Below are 18,425 nucleotides of genomic sequence, written 5' to 3'. Positions count from 1 at the left end.
AGTTTGGAGTAAAATTCTTACAAATAGCTCCGCTTTTATCCATAAAGAATATTTGTATCTCAGGGTTGAACTGAGAGGTCTTTGGTGCTGTCTGAGCTTTCTTATTTTCTTGCAGACATTTCATTACTCAACTATATAAGATCATCAGTGATAGCAGTGATGTTACCTAGTCTGGGTAATGAAACATCTGCAAGAAAACAAGCAAGCCCAGACAGCAGCAAAGACCCCCCTCAGCCCATCTTTTAATAACAATGATTAATGCAATAGAATTTATTTATTTGGTTTGTCAAATGTGCGAGATAACAGGTATAAGTATAAACATGGACATGAACATAGGAAATGGGTATGAATAAATGGGGACAGTAGGACAGGGACGGTAAGCACGCTGGTGCGCTTATGCATTCCCCCTTTACAGACCTCTTAGGGGTGAGGTCCACGCTGGACAGTTTAAGGTTAAAGTTATTTAACTTTGAGGATGTAACAACAGAGTCACGTAGAGCATTGCAGGCATTGACCACTTTGTTGCTGAAGCCATATTTTCTGCAGTTGAGTTTGGAGCGGTTTACTTTGAGTTTGTATCTATTGTTTGCCCGTGTATTATTTGAGTTGAAGGCGAAGTAGTCATTGACAGGTAGGACATTGTAGCAGGCTGTTTTGTGTACTACGCTTAGGTATTAATTAAGTAACTAATTAATTAATTAGAATTGTCATTGTCAAGTGTTGGGAAACGTGCAAAATGTGACCAGCCCATTGTCTGAGATGTGCTTTAAAAATCCTATATTACCACTTTCAAAAGAGCAGCACTGGTTTCTGAATTTTTTTATACATCAAAGAAGTATTGCTTCAATGTATAAAATCTAAAGTTTTGGAACAGTCTGACTGACTATCTCTTAAGCAAGATCCACTATCCACTAAACCCTCTTTTAAAAACTTGGATTAGTATCTTTTCAGTAGCAATTCTCCCTGGCTTAGAAATGCCATCATAGAGGGCATTTTGCGAGTTCCATCTCACTGCTTTTTCAATGGTCGATGAAAACTGCAGTATTGTTAGGCTTTTGTTCAATTTCCATACTATTCTGCTTGTTTTCAAGAACGTTTGGTTCGATATTATCTTATGCTTTTATGGTACGGTTACATTAATCTGTACATCATTTTAAAAAAAGAGGAGGAAACTAAACAATTTAATTGTTGCTACTTTTACAGGAGCACTAATCTTAACTACTATAGAAGTAATGGATTGGATAAAATTTCCAACACACATACTAAAACAAAGCTCGTGACAACTGGGAAGCTGCCTCACAATAAAGTAATGGTCCATTTAATTCAGTGCTGTCTTTCCGACCGGTGCCAACTCTGTCTAGCTGGGGAATTCTGGGAATTAAAGTCCACACATCTTAAAGTTTCCAAGGTTGAGAAACACTGCTCTGGAGTCCCAATAAGAGCTGTTTGTCATCACTTACTACTTATCCTTATGCACAGAAAACTCAGGCATTTCCATGGTCCTATGGCCCATGCCAATCAGGCCACCTGTTCAGTTAAAATGACAATGAAAGATGCCTTCTTGAAGATGCCCATTTGAAGAAACCAAGTGTTTCAAAAACTACCAGTGGATCTATTTTGGCATGTGCCTTAATGGGCCTGTTTCAAGAGCAAAGATGGAAGAGCAATTCCACTGCAGAGTGAGAAAGTACAAGGCCATATCAAGTCATTTGCTGCGTTTTGGAAAGTGTATTTGATTTTATCTATTTCAAAGTTATTTCTCCCTATTAGATTTAAATGCTTGTTAAGGTGTAGTCTCTAATTGCCCGTGAAATGCTTTTAAAATGTCGACTTGGTTTTAGCAGTGAATTACAGCTTCAAAATAACCCCACTGTTAATTAGGAAAGCACTAACTGAGCTGGGGGGAAAAATACAAACACTTTTTTCAGTAGCCGAAACTCTCATTCCATCTGTTGGTGGAGAAAGTATTAGAATTAACAAAGGGGCTTAGAAGAATACATTTCCAGCTTTGGAAGGAGGAGCAATTTTTATTGAGGCCAGAAACAGCTAGAACACTCAACACAGCAGAAATAGAAGTTCCATGCTAGATTTTCTTCCTTTTCTATAATGTGTGACATGTGATGTGTTGTGAAGAATGATGTGGCTATTTTTCCCCTGCTCGTATTTTGTAATCGTGGGTGAGTGGGTGGAAAGAGAGAGAGAGAGAGAAGAGAGAAGAAGAAAAAAAGAGAGATAATGACATAGAGACAGACAGATAGAGAGGCATAGAGACAAAGAACAGAGAGAAAGAGAAATACAGAGATACATGCAGTAAGAGAGATAGTGACATAGAGACACACACACAGAGAGAATAAAGAGACAGATACATAGACACAGAGACACAGAGAGAGACAAAGAGAAACACAGAGTGACACAGAGTGACACAGAGAGACAGACACAGAGAGACATAGACAGAGGGACATAGTGACATAGAGAGTCAGACAGACAAAGAGACAAAGAACAGAGAGAAAGAAAAAACAGAGATACATGCAGAGACATAGTGACACACACACAGGCAGAGAGAGAGAGAGAGAGAGAGAGAGAGAGAGAGAGAGAGAGAGAGAGATGGCGAGAATAAATATCAAATACATAGAGAGACACAGAGACACTCAGAGAAACACAGTGACATAGAGACAGAGACAGTCACATAGACAGAGGGACATAATGACATAGAGAGTCAGACACACAAAGAGAAAAAAGCATAGAGACAAAGAACAGAGAGAAAGAAAAAAGAGAGATGCATGCAGAGAGAGAGATAGTGACATAGAGACACACAGACACAGAGAGAGAGAATAAAGAAAGAGATGTGCATAGAAAGAAACAAAGAGAAACACAGTGACAGAGAGACAGACAAATAGAGACATAGACAGAAAGACATAGAGACAGACACACAAAGAGAGAGAAGCAGAGAAACAGCTAGACAGAAACAGAATGAAAGAGAAGAGACAAAGGTCCAACCTTCTGCATTCTGAAATAGATTTACCACGTTCTTTCTGACAAGCTATGTTTTGAAAAGCAATATGTGAAGCAGATGCAACATGGGTTTTTCCATACAGAGAACAGCTGGAGCAACTAAATTTGGGCAGTTTAGATGAGTGAGATTTTACTTGGCTTCTCTTTTTAAGGACTTTAATAACCTCTATATTGGATGATGGTGATGTGATGAATCCTTGAGATTGGCTTGGAAACAGCAGCTAATGCAAAGTTAATTGGTTATGTTGCTGAATGAGTAAACCTGTACATTACACTTGTTCATAAGGGCTTCATTGACCACCAGGTTGATATTGAACTGTATTCAAAGTTCTTGACATGACATTAAAAGCTCCACATGACTAAACCTGGTGCTCGCTAAGAAAGCACCTTCTCTATTTGTTTCTGTTTGTGAAACAAGATTTCATGTGGTACCAGAATAGAACAGAATGGAGCAGAATAGAGCAGAGCAGAGAGTTTGAAGGGACATTGTCATCTAGTCCAACTGATGGATCAGTTTCCATCCATTAATTCCTTGCCTGGCCTTCAGGTGCTTTGGAAAACAGCTTGACCTCCTCCTCCCTGTGGCATTGGAAGACTGCTATCATGTCTCTCCTGGTCCTTCTCTTCACTAAACTAGCCTTGCCCAGTTCCTTACCGTACCTGCTAAGAATCTCCTATTTGACAACTGGAAATAGGCACTTTTTAGTAAATTCCTTTCCTTGCAGTTACAGTTCACTCTTATCTGTTTGGCTACTGGCGACCGCCTACAGTCTATCTATTCACCTAAGCTTTTCATTAATGAGTCCTGCTGTGTGTTTCATTCTGGGTGTTAGCCTTGATCTGCCCACAAAGTTTTAAGACAACATTTTCCAAACCTGGGTAAATTACCCCAAATTCAGTGAAAGTGGTTTTTCATGAACCTATTAGTGTTTTACAGAGTGAATGACCCAGCTTAGATAGAGCAGTCAGTGCAAAATGTTATCGGAGGAAAGAAATCCAGTCTGGAGGCTTTCTGGTTAACAATTCATGATGAATACCCTGGGAAGGTTGTGATGAAGTTACTGCTGTTTTCAAGAACCAACATACTGTATGAGAAGTAAGATTTTCCACTGTTAGTGAGTAACAGAGTTGAAAGGGACCTTGGAGTCTTCTTGTCCAACTCTCCGCTGTCCAGAAAAACAGCTCTCCAATCTCTTCTTAAAAACCTCCAGTGATGGACTATTTTTGAACCTGCTCAATCCCAAGAAGAATTTTGAATAGAGGTAGTCCTTAACTTACAATTGTAAATGAGCCCACAATTTCAGTTGTAAGTTATGATGGCTGTAAAACAGGTCGTTTTTTGACAGCATCCAATTTTAAGCAAATGCCACAATCATTAAGAGAATGCCATGGTTGTTAAATCCAGTAAAACTGGAAGTAAGTGCCAATTTTCAACAAAAAACACCACAAATACCAGTTACATGACCGTAGGGCTCCGAAAATGGCCATGAATGCAGGGCATTTGCAAACTGCTCAAAATTCAGTCATGTGACTGTAAGGTTGGTGGTGGTTGGAACCAAAGTCAGAATTTACAGTAGAATCTGGGTCATAAAGCCTATTTTCTGGGTTCATTGTAATTTTGACCAGTTGATAAGCAACTGTTCATAAACAGACGACTACCTATAATGAAGGAGAAACTTCGGGGAAGCACTCTTTTATGCACTTGATGATTTTAATTATATTTCTAAGGCTTTATTCAATTATATCAATTAATTTCAAATTGCAGATTATTTTTACCAATAATGTTCAAGTCCCACTGTCACCCCTTCAGCTGACCGGACCAAAGCCATCTTGGACCTTCAGTGTTGCCACACTGAAACTGAGGGATAAGGATGGGGGGGGGGGATTAGAGATAGCTGTGGTTTATAAATACAATACTTTCTCTTGGGAACCAAGGACATTTTCACACCTGGCCAGATGAGAGAGGAGTGATGTCACCAGGCAACCAAACAGCATTGTGATCGTACCATGTGACTGATTGTTTGAGGTTGAAGGAAAACTTTTAATTTTAATTAGGTGAAAAGTGTGGGAACCTTCAGAGTCCATTACATCTGTGCCAATATGATATATCCAATAAAGCTATTCTTTGAAGAACGCATCTGCTTCAAAGTCTTGCTTGCTAAGGGTCTAATACTTGGAATCCCATCACCTGCCTTATCATGAAAGCCAGTTAGGTGATCTTGGGCCAGTCACTCTCCTTCAACTCAACAACTCACAGGGTTGTTATTGTGTGGGCCGTAGGATAGGGAGGTGTGCTGAATATGTTCGCCAGTCTGAGTTATCCATTAAAATAATAAAGCCGGGATACAAATAAAGAAATAGATAAATGTTCATAATTAAGGCTTTTTAAATAAAAGAAGCTTAAGGATGCAAATAAACAAATAGATAAATGTTTATAATTAAGGCTTTTTTTAAATAAAAAGAAGTTTAATTGAGTTGGGGATTATAAAAAAAACAGCGAATATACTTATATGAAATTATAAATAAATACAAAACTACTGGAATCACAAATTTATTCAAATATCTCATTAAAAGAACGGAATACTTCTTTTTATAAAGGAGCAAGTGTGAGGGGGGAAATTAAGTAGAAGAACTACTCATTTATAATATATAACGTGAAAAAAGAAAAGTGATGATCTTAAAAAATAGACGATAATATCTGTAGCTAATTGTGGACTCCTCGGTACTCTTTGCCCTTTCTTATTTGCTTCCTGACATTTCATCACCCAACCAGATAACATCATCAATGGGAAGGAGTGTAGTGGTTGATGCCTATTTATATACAATAGCCCAGTCCTGCAGTGTTGATGGTGGTTGCTATTTTCTTGATTGGGGTATTGTTTTCTGCTTGACTGATGTTTGCTGCTTAATTATTTTTTTCTCATGTAAATGCACCACCAACTCAAAACAAAACAAAGTAAAATATCTATAATCATACATAATTATGTTAAGACGTATACTCAGTAGATCATTACAGCAGCACAAATATACACATATACAACCTCCTGCTTTCTTTCTCCTCCACCTGCACATACAGAAGAGATTTCTGGCTTTTTCTTTTTCTTTGTTACTCAAAGCCCATGGCAGCAGCAGCTATCTTGATAGTATTTCTTTTAACTTGCACTGTCAGCTGTCAATAAAAAAAAGGAAAAGGCTTGGAAACATCCCTTAGGACTTGGTTATTAGCTGGCCCATTTCCTGCTTAAGACCACTCAGTCAGACCCTTCATAAACCATCTAAGTCAATCTTACCAGAGGTGGGTTCCAACCAGTTCGTATGAGTTTGGTAGAACTGGTTCGTCAAATCTACCGAACCGGTTAGAAGAGGTTCCACCAGAAAGCAGGCCACACCTACAGAAGAGGTTCCAAAATTTTTTGAAACCCACCACTGACACACACACACACACACACACACACAGACAGACAGACAGACTCACAGAGAGAGAGAAAGAGAAAGAGAAAGAAAGAAAGAAAGAAAGAAAGAAAGAAAGAAAGAAAGAAAGAAAGAAAGAAAGAAAAAAAGAAAAAAGAAAGAAAAAATAAGAGAGGAAAGAAAAAAGGAAAAAGGGACAGAGAGACAAAAGGAAGGAAAGAGAGAGAGAGAGAGAGAGAGAGAGAGAGAGAGAGAAAGAAAAAACACATGGCTGGCAAGCCACTCCCACCAGGTCACATGGTCGGCAAGCCACTCCCACAAAGGAGGCCACACCCACAGAGTAGGTTTGAAAATTTTTTGAAACCCACCACTGAATCTTACCCTCTATGCTCTCATACCTCCTTCCAGAAGTCATCACAGAAGAATTGTGCTGCCATGTTTTTGCTGCAAAAATCCAGAATACCCCTTAGAGGGCAGAGGCCAAAGACACGAACACGTCTACTTTTGCGATGACCCAGGGCAGGGGTGGGCTTCAAAAATCTACCCGGTTGCTCAGTGGGTATGGCCATAGTTGGCATGGCCTAGTCAGCCTCCTGCACCATGGTAGGGGAGCATTTTCTCCCTCCCTGAGCTCTGGAGACCGGAAAGGGACCCATTTCTAGCCTTCCAGAATATCCCTCTCCACACTCTGGAGGCTTTCCTTGAGCCTCCAGGAGGGTGAAAATGGCCTCTGCCAAGTTCCAAAGGCTCCCTGGAGGCTAGAGATGGGGCCATTTCCAGCCTTCTGGAGCGTCAGGAGACCCATTTTTCACTCTCCTGGAGCCTCCATGCAGGCCGTGCACTTATCTGGCATCCAAAATGGCTGTGTGGAGACTCCTGGAAGGGGTGGGGCTGGCAGGGCCAGACAGGAGTGGGATTTGGGGGGGGGGGGGTGAAACATGAGAATCTTTACTAGAGGATTGCCCAAACCCGGGCAAACCTGGAGCAGCCCACTCCTGACCCAGGGGTCAACTGGATTTCTGTAGCCCAAATATGTAACTCTACCAAAGAGGAACTGGGAACAGAGAAGACAAAGACAGAGAACAAGAGTAGGTTGCACAGAGTGGAAGATGCATAGGAGATAAATTATTACAAATTGAGACTTTTTGGCATAGTATCTTGCCACTTCTCTGAAAGAACTGAATGAGATGTTTCTACTAATGTGTTCACTTGGGATTAAATGAAAATGCAGGTGTCCTTGATTACAACAGTTCATTTAATGTTCAAAGTTACAACAGCACTGAAAAAAAGTTACTTACGACAGTTTTTTACACTTATGACCACTGCAGCATCCCCATGGTCAAGTGATCAAAATTCAGACATTTGACAACTGACTCATATTTATGATGGTTTCAGTTTCCCAGACTCACATGATCACTTTTTGCCACCTTCTGACAAGCAAACTCAATGGAGAAGCCAGAGTCAGAATTAATAATTGTGTCACTAACTTGGCAGCTGCAGTGATTCACTTAACTGTGGCAAGAAAGATCATAAAATGGGAGAAAACTCACTTAACAACTGCAGCACAAATTTTGGGCTCAATTTTGGTCGTAGCTTGAGGAAGTATGGTAGGTCAGAGAGGCTGAGGACCATTGCAGAGATGATTGCACCATAAAAGTCCACACAATGTTTGGTCTCCTTATAACTCATTAAGTGCAAAAATACCCATGAGGATTGTTCTGACGTAAAACAATTTATAATCTCGATATTCTTTCATCAAACTGAGTAAGAACTGGCTTTTAAAAATGCAGGGGAATTTCTGTATCTGGCACTCCTCCTTTCAACCACTTTTGATTCTGGCTCCCATAGTTATTCTTCCCAAATGTCAGCTGAGAGATGGCAAGGGATAAGGATGACAAATGGAAATCCATTAAGAATGGGAGGAAGAAGTCTTGATTTTTCTCACACATGTTCTACAGAACTCCGTTTCAGATGAAGTTTAGAAATTCGAGTTGAATAATGAGCTGCCAAAGACAGCAGGGGAGGGGAGAAGAGTAGAGGGGAAGGGAAGGGAGAGAAGAGGGGAGGGAAAGGAAGAGGGAGAGGAGAGGGTGTACATTATGGATTATAGGGTTTTAAGAGTAAACAAATGACTAGAGGAAAAAAATAAAAAATAGGAAAGAAGGAAAGCAATAAAGGGGGAAAAGTGATCAAGAGACCAGGAAATAAATACAAAACCACAGAATTAACAAGAGGGGAAAAATATAAGATAGATTGTATAGAAAAATAGTACAAAATAAGAAATATAAGAGAATCAAAGGTATATATAAGATGTATTGGAATCAATAGAGATAAAAATATGTAAAATATGCAGAGAGAGAGAGAGAGAGAGAGAGAGAGAGAGAGAGAGAGAAAGAAAGATAGAGATAGAGAGATAGAGAGATAGAGAGATAGAGAGATAGAGAGATAGAGAGATAGAGAGATAGAGAGATAGAGAGATAGAGAGATAGAGAGATAGAGAGATAGAGAGATAGAGAGATAGAGAGATAGAGAGATAGAGAGATAGAGAGATAGAGAGATAGAGAGATAGAGAGATAGAGAGATGATAGAGAGATAGAGAGAGAGAGAGAGAGAGAGAGATAGAGAGATAGAGAGATAGAGAGATAGAGAGATAGAGAGATAGAGAGATAGAGAGATAGAGAGATAGAGAGATAGAGAGATAGATAGAGAGATAGATAGAGAGATAGATAGAGAGATAGATAGAGAGATAGATAGTTATTCTATCTAGAGAGAGATAGAAAGATAGAGATAGATAGATAGATAGATAGATAGATAGATAGATAGATAGATAGATAGATAGATAGATAGATAGATAGATAGATATGGATGGATGGATGGATGGATGGATGGATGGATGGATGGATGGATGGATAAGGTATATATGTATAGATAAAAGAAACATAATGGATATTTAAAAGATGTAGAAGTGTTGCAAAGATGATATAAATGTATACTAAAAAATAATAATAATAATAAAAAAGAGTAAGCAGCTAGGCAAAATCAGTCCATAACCACTATAAGATGGACAGACAAACAGGTATTGTCTCCAGAGTGCCTTTCTGAATGTTCTGTTTAAATCAAGGCTGAGCACTAATCTAGATTGTTTTACAATAGCTATTTTGAGTTCCTTCCAGTTGGCTGAGCTCTGCATTAAGCCATCCCCAATAAGGTTTTATTAGCTGGATTAATTTTGTCACGAAATGCAGCAAAGACATTTAGTAGAAAATTAAAGCCACACTTAATGGAAACCTAGACATTATTTAAACAATAGAATAAGGAAGGAGGTACATTTGCATTCTGGACCAGTGGCCTGTCTTTAAACACAAAAAAACCAGGCTATTTGGGATTAGGCTGCCACTGTTCCCAACCTGGTACTCCCAAGGGTTGCCACTGTCTCAGCCCATAAATGCCATTCAATGCTAGGTTAATAACAAGGACAATGATTTTTCTACGGCAGCAATAAATATTGAGGGCAGAGGTCAACAGCTGTTTAGTACACACTGTGCACAAACGTGGAGTTATGGGAATCTAAGTCCCCTCAACTCGATCCAGGCCAAATGTTTAAAAACCTGATAGTGAATTTCACAGTGTGTGTCCCCTTCCCTGATGAATCCAGAATAATTTAATTGCACAGGGGCTGCATACAGTTTTTAGACCTCAAATCTTGGCTTTGATCCATTTTACTACAACTCCCTAGCTTTCCTGACCTCAGAGGAGAATTGTATGTCATTGCAGAAGGCTGATAGAGACATGGGTTTAAAATTGTATGACTTGTCAGTTCAATATGTGACCTCAACTGACCAGAGAGAACCTGGGCACATATGAAGCACAGATGAAACATCTGCTTCTTGACAATGATATTCAGCAAGGTCCAAATATAACCCTCATTTTTATGGGATGGGTCTCCTTGGATGCCCTTCCTCCTATATCAATTGTTTAGACCAATGCTTCTCAAACTTGCCAACTTTAAGGCACCTGTACATGAACTTCAATTCCCAGAATTTCCCAGCCAGCAAGTCCATATAGGTTAAAGCTTTCAAGGTTGAGAAGCACTGGTTTAACCAATTTCTCAAAACCACTTCCTGAAGTCCTCATTCTTGCTGTGTTTAATACTTTGCTGAGCTCCTTGATGGCTTCCACAAAATTTGCATTCAGGAGCAACTGTGCCCGTATCTATTGCAGAAGTGTCAGTCTCAATGCTTACTGCTCATTTTACTTAGTTAGGCAAACTGTTCTAATAATTCCTAATTGTTTTATGTTCAGGTGATCTTATGTTTCAGCTGATTGGTTATCTTCTATTTTCAGAAGGTCATCTAACTCTGTTCAATCCCTATCTTTGTTTGATGTTAGAGATTGTAGTGATTTTGGGTGGGGGTTGCCACCCTTCCAGTTTCCATGATGGTTGGGGCTGATGGGTGCTATAGTCCAGGGGTGGGTTCCTGCCAGTTCTAACCTATAGAAGAGATTCCACAAATCTACCGTGCCATTTAGAACTGGTTCCAGTTCCCTCCCCCTGCCTGTCCGCACATCATCAAGATGAAGAGTGAGAGGAGGAATTCTGGGAGTTGAAGTCCATAAGTCTTAAAGCTGTCATGTTTGAACACCCTTGGGATCTTTTTTCTAAAGGGTTAAGGGTGCAAGGGTCTTGTAAGTTGACAGCTTTAAGACTTGCATACTTCAATGCCAGAATTCCTGAGCCAGCATGACTGGAGGAGGAATTCTGGGAGTTGAAGTCCACAAGTCTTAAAGCTGTCACATTTGAACACCCTGGGGGGTTTTTCCCTAAAGGGTTAAGGGTGCACACTTCAATGCCAGAATTTCTGAGCCAACATTTCAGTTGCTAAGCAAGAGCGTTGTTAAGTGAGTTTCACCACATTTTACAAGTTGGTCTTGCCCACCCAGTCACATGACTGCCAAGCCACTCCCACTCAGTCACATGGCTGGCAAACCACTCCTATCCAGTCACATGGTCAGCAAGCTACTCCCACAAAGCAGGCCACACCTACAGAAGAGGTTCTAAAAAAATTTGAAACCCACCACTGCTATAGTCCAACTATGATAGAGGGGAGCCAATTAGAATAAAATGCTGTGGAGAAAAATGAATTGCTCAATAGCAAATTTTAGGTCTTGATTGGTTTTAACAGGGCTTACTCTGAGCAAGGGCTAGCCCAGGAAAACTTGAGGAAGTTCTTTCTTTCCTTATTCCTATGCTCTTCCATTGATATTGACATCCTCTTCTATCTTTAAGTTTTGGTCTCCTGTTAAGCAGGGAAGAGGTGGGCTAGGCTTCAAACATTATCTTTCCTTGTCTAGGCTCCCTGAGATTAGGTTTGTCCATACTCAGATGGTGCTTCAAAAGATAACAAAACAGTCATCTTTAAGAAAACATTCTGCTTCCATTCACAATAGTTTTAATTGGAATTTTTAATAGTCTGGCGCAGTGTTTTTCAAACTCAACAGCTTTAAGATATGTGGACTTCAATCCCAGAATTCATCATCCAGAAAAAAAAATTGGCATGCTGGCTAGGGAATTCTGGTAATTGTCGCCCATACATTGTAAAGTTTTTGAATATTTTTTTTTAAAAAAAAACAATGATCTGGTTTATTATTTATTCATTTTACACATTCTGTGATGCAACCAATGCTGTAAGTTATGTATTCTAAGCTTGGAATTGGAAATATAGGTAATGTATACATTTCAGTAAATAAATAAAAATGTAGAAGAAACACAGTCTCATCTCCAGTGTCCAAGAATTATGACCATTATTAATATCCATATTTACTTTGCATGTTCAAGGCACAAACCTGATTGAGGCACAAACTTCAAGTTAATTTCTTCTACAGTTTGTGCTGAGTAGCACTTTTTCCTGGAGGCCATAAAATCTTGTTTACAAGATGGTATATTGGGTTGATCCTCATAAAGGTATTATCTAAATCTGTGTGTATGGTGCTGTTTTCCCTTATGGAATAACCTGGCATACTGTATTAAATACTCATTACTGAGCTACAACAGTCGAAGAGGAATAGCACTCTTTTATGCTGCCTATTAGGTTCTTCAGGGGTTTATGGTTGGTCATTATACTACATGGTTTATTGCAATTGGTAGGGCTTTGATTGGAACCGGCAGAGCTGTTCTTAATAGAGGGAACATCAAATTTCTTTGACTATCTACTGTCTGCCTTCTTTTTATCTGTGTACAACGAAAAGAGGCAGAGAGATTAATTTTACGTTCAATCACTTCTTGTGTTGCTGCTTGTTCTTGCTTAATAATTTCCACTCTGATATTAAATTCAAGTCAAGGTGAGGTTTAAAGCAATCCGACGATGCCACGCTAAAATGCAACAAGTTTTGCTATTTTGGCCTCATCCTTTTGGCAAAGGAAAAATGAATCTGTTCTATTCTGAATTAATAAGACAGATAATACTAGGCTTATATTTCAAAAACAAGTGGTTTGTCCCAGCCTATATTATTTAGGTTTCTGTTACTCTCTGTTGTAGAAAGGTGTTTTAATAACTAACTAAAAAAAAACCTAACTAAAACTAGAAAGGTGTTTTAAGAAAAGAACAGTCCTTCTATCTTTACGTTGATCAAGCCGGCTGATCAAACACGCTGATTTGTATTGGATCTCTAGAGAAACAGCAGGACCTCATTGGAGGCAAGGTTAACCATTTACTAAAAAGAAACTAAGAAGGTCAGCTGCAAAGGCCCCAGTTTCAAAGTAATTTAATACTCTGTATTTTTCCCTGTCATCTTTCTCTTGACGAAAATTTGGTTGCCAAATTTGATTTTTCTTTCTTTTCTTTCCAGACTATGTTGACTTCACATGTCATGCCATAATTTATCCCAAGATCACCCTTAACTCAGGAAGACTATGTAACTCAATGTTGGGATATCTGCCTTGCATGCAAATAATTCCAAAATAAATCCTTTCTGTAATTTCCACTTTAAATGAATTTCACGTAGAGGAACCAAAAAAAAAAAAAAGGCAATTGTTTAGCAGACTGTCTGTGATTTAGTAAAGCATTGTTTGTCCAACTTATCAACTTAAAGATGCATTGAATACTGGGAATTGAAGTCCACACATCTTCAAGTTGTTAAGGCTGAGAAACAGGGCTATTATAATAATAAAAATAACTGTGATTGATGAATTAAATGGGGGGAATATTTTAAGAGAGTTGAAAAGAAAATTGGAGATACAGGAAGGTACTTTTGAAAGGGAGATAGGGGCTTGGGCACATATCTTGGAAGCTAGGCAATGAAAGAGGGTAGAGATGGAAGAAATACTTAGACTGAACAGCCAAGAAATAGATGCAGACAGAGATGAAAATCCAAGAGAGGAATATATGAGGCAAGTAAAAAAAAAAAAGCATAGCAACCAAAGTATTAAGTGGACAAGAGATGGTGGATAGAAAGAAAAGAATTTCTCTTTTTTGTTGTTCTGATATGCTTCTCTTTTTCTCTTTCTTTCCCTTTTTTTTAGAATGGTGGCATGATTAGAAGTTAGGTAGGATGGAAAGAAAATGTCTTTTAATTAAAAGATGACATAATAAAAAGTTAGAGATAGAAATAAAAGAAAAGGGAAATATTAATGTATACATTTTTACATAATGAAATGAAAGCAATAACAAGAGGGAAATTTGGAAATTGAATAGTGGTATTATTATGTATGATTAAATAATATGGTGAGTAGCATTAGAGCAATATATTAAACATGGAATAATTAAATAATGATATATAATATAATGTAAATGAGTATTATTATTAAAAATATCTAAGTATCTAAATGTAATAACTGTGATCAATTTTGCCAGTTCTATTTGTATTAGAATGTATGACATCCAGGTGCCACACTGTACACACATTGATATGTATATAAAACAAAATAAAAAACTTGGAAAAAAGATCTATTTCAAGCTATTTAGCTCTCTTCAGCTAGCCATACCCTTACTGGGATTTGAACCTGTGCTGTATTACATATTAAGCAGTTGTGTTAACCACTAAGCCACTAAGCTAGCTGATGAGAGCTAAATAGCTTGAAATAGATCTATACTAGTCTCCCTTTATTTATTTATTTATCAGCACAAATGCAACACAAATTTAACAAAGGCAACAGTAAAAATAATGGCTTTCTGTCGTGATGGTCTCTTGTGACAAGCCGATAGACAGAGAAAGGAAGCAGTCTGCTTCCTCCCATATTTGGGCATACCAGGGGTTGTGACACTAAATACATATACATATACATATACATATACATATGTGTGTGTGTTGTGTGTGTGTGTGTTTGTGTGTTTGTTTGTGTGTGTGTGTGTGTTGTATTTGTGCTGATAAATAAATAAAGGGAGACTAGTATAGATCTATTTCAAGCTATTTAGCTCTCATCAGCTAGCCATACCCTTACTGGAATTCAAATAATTATATATATATATAATCTTTATGGTGACACTTTCTGGAAAAGGAGATAACTTTCCGATCCATGCTTTAAAGTGAATATATATAATTTTGACATACAAGAAGCATAGAGGGCATGACTGGCATTGGAATATGATTGTGGAATTCTATGAGAGACAGCCCTATTCATGTGTATAAGATTGTAGACCAGTGTTTCTCAACCTTCGCTGTCTGGGAAATTCAGGGGGAGTTGAAGTCACCCATCTTAAAATGGTCAAGGTTGACAAACACTATTGTAGGCTTATTAATTATCAGTTGAATTAGATGAAATGGGAAATCTATGAATTGGAGTATAATGTAAGCAATTACATTATACTCCAATTCATGTACTTTTAAAGCACAGGTGTCAAACTCGCTGCTTCACCTTGTTATCATGTGAAGTTTCGTGATATTTTCCTCATTCATGGAGCTGGGGTGGGCATGACACATCAAGCCCAGTGGTGGGATTCGACAACTGGTTCTCTGCCCTAATGACCAGCTGAGTAGATAGGTCTCGGTGGTCGTGTGACTATGTGGGCATGGCCAACTCAATGTCACTCACATTGATGGGTGCTTTGCCTTAGCTGTTACAATGTAATAAGGGTTAACCGGAGAGGCAGTTTCTGTAAGCAGGGCAATAAAGATTAGGCTAGAAACAACACCAGAATGTTTCCTTCCTGCCTTCCTTACAGGATTAGCCCTGTAAAGTGGGAAAAAAACACAAAATGAGATTTCTTCCAACAATCAGTTTTCCAAACAGCCTAGAAAGTTAACAACTGGTTCTCCTGAATAGGTGCAAACTGGCTTAATCCCACCATTGATACAGCCCCATCATTTTGACACCTCTGCTTTCAAGCTTCATAATTTAGGAAATATAAAGAAAAAGTATAATTCATAGTGATGATTCATTACAGTCCTCTATTAGTCTCTACTACCGGGTATATGAAAACATCTCTCAGATTTGTTCTGCTTAATAATAACTTTCTATGATTATGTTTTACCCACTTCTTTATGGTGACACTTTCTGGAAAAGGAGATAACTTTCTGATCCATGCTTTAAAGTGAATAAAAATGTACATGAAGCTAAACACAGTTTAGTTTACACAGGAACTAATTTTTCTGTGTAAAACTAAAGTCTTCATGTTGAGCTTGACTTTTGGTGACTTCATGGACACATTATTCTTCATTTCTTCCCTTGTCACATTTTCAACTTTCTAATCTAGTCTACAGTCTTTGTATTCCTAGTGTCTGTGATAAAAATGATACCTCGTTCAGATCTTGCAACCTGCTGAAATAGTTAAGTTGAGAAACTTTTCATGAAGATATACTTTCAGAGATCCCTTGATGCTTGCTGGATACCAAGGAACTTGGAGTTTAATATGATAATAGGGTAGGAATGAAAATATTCTCTATTATCCTTCTTGGAGCAGAAACTTAACCACCTTGTTGGACTCAACAATAAAGATATAAAAACTGAACAGTTAGATAAATGAATATAACATTATCTACACTTTATTCCTGGCCTTCTTTAAGGCAGACTCAAATAGGACTAGATATTGGTCATCTAAAATGCTGAATAACATATTGTAAGAGCCTTGTACTAAAATGTCTCTATAATATTTTTAAGTACATACTTCAGGTTCTTTGTTTGTATGTGTTATACAGGTAAGTTGAATATTCTTCTCAAATCTGGTATGAAAATTAATTAGAGAGGCTGTCAAACTGCTTAAAGATTTTTTTAGCTGAATAACCTGCCTTTCAATTAATTAATTGACTGATTCATAGAGTATATTAAATTAATTGCATTTTGCTGTACCCTTACTGATTAACCAGTGGCTCTGCCAATTAAACCAATTAAAGCTCACAGATTCATTAATCAAGTGCATCAGACTGTTTTCCAATATCTTTGGTTGGTTTGTCTTCTTCTTATTCGGGAAGTTATTTCATCTACAACTTGCACTGACCCAGAGAAAGGATATGTTCAATTCTGCTGACTGACTCTGCAGAATAAGCATGAGACCAGAGATTTCATCTCCAACTTCCTAGCTGCAAACTCTTGCAATAATGTTCAGGTGGCCTCATCCAGTCTGAACATGCTTTGCAGGAAATTTTTATTTTAATCAAGTGAATTCTCCAAGAAGTTTGCCATCAGCAATTTGCTATCCTTAGAACTTCAACTAAAGCCCAAATAAAGAGGAGGCGGGAGAAGGGGAAGGGCCATAAAACATCTAATGAGCTTAATGAAGATACATTGAAGCTTTTTGAGGGATTTACATCAACAGTTTCCTACCATTTGTTGAGGCATGTGGAGCTGAAATGACAGCAGATTCCCTTAGGAGAAATTGCTTGAAAATATAAGGCAATCCTTCTGGGTAATGGATAAAGAGAAATGGGAAGCTAGCCAATTAATTGTAGATGTACCACAAACTCTATCTGCTCCATTATGCTTGAAAGACAGCATATATTTCGAGGATTCATTGATATCCAGGGGAAAAAAATCATGCATTAAAAAGAAGATGGCTCCTAATGTCATTCTTTGGATCATTCCTCCCTTTACCTCCACTGGATTATCTTTTGAGATGGATGTTAAACTGGAAGCTATTATCATCGAGTTTGTAAAAGACTAAAATAGATATCACGATATTATTATTATGTCTGTTTGTAATCTTCAGTTAAAAGGGACGCAGTGGCTCAGTGGCTAAGATGCTGAGGTTGTTGATCAGAAAGGTTGGCAGTTTGGTGATTCGAATCCCTAGAGTCGCGTAACATAGTGAACTCCTGTTACTTGTCCCAACTTCTGCCAACCTAGCAGTTCAAAAGGATGTAAAAATGCAAGTAGAAAAATAGGAACCACCTTTGGTGGGAAGGTAACAGCATTCTGTGTGCCTTCAGCATTTAGTCATACCGACCATGTGACCACGGAGACATCTTCGGACAGTGCTGGGTCTTCTGCTTTGAAATGGAGATGAGCACTGCCCCTTAGAATCAGAAATGACTGGCACATATGTGCAAAGGGAACATTTACCTTTACCAAATCTTACTAATGGGCAAAATACTACATTGTTGGGCAACAATATTTGAACCAACATACTTCAGATGAAAATGAACCTAAAGAATGACTCCAAAATCTGGGACCCATTGCTCTCACGTAATTGAACTTTGGCAAAATTGTAAGGCTATGCCTGCAATCAGATGTGGCCATGTGGTCATTATTGCTCCCTGCTCCAATGCTTTCCCATTTACCACAAGGAGAGTCAATGGAGAAGCCTGCAGGAAGTTGAATTTTGCTCCCACTCCCCCCCCCCCAACTCAGAGTCATTGTGTTTCTGAGTTAGGCGAAGAAATGTTTCTGAAAAGTGACTAAGTGGGTCATGGCTTGTCTAGCCCCAAATAAGGATAGATTGTATTCCATTGCCCAAATACTGGTCACCACATCTTTTAGTATTTGCTTCAACTTAATAGTACCTTCAAGACATGTGCTACTCTTGTGTTGGTGCAGAAGCTCATCAGCTTTGCAGAATATTCTTAAGTGGCCA

The sequence above is a fragment of the Thamnophis sirtalis genome, unplaced genomic scaffold, assembly GCF_051295495.1.
Source record: "Thamnophis sirtalis isolate CommonGarterSnake01/CBP01778 unplaced genomic scaffold, rThaSir2_p1.2 scaffold_4, whole genome shotgun sequence".
NCBI lineage: Eukaryota > Metazoa > Chordata > Lepidosauria > Squamata > Natricidae > Thamnophis > Thamnophis sirtalis.
Note: the sequence above shows the minus strand (reverse complement) of the source record.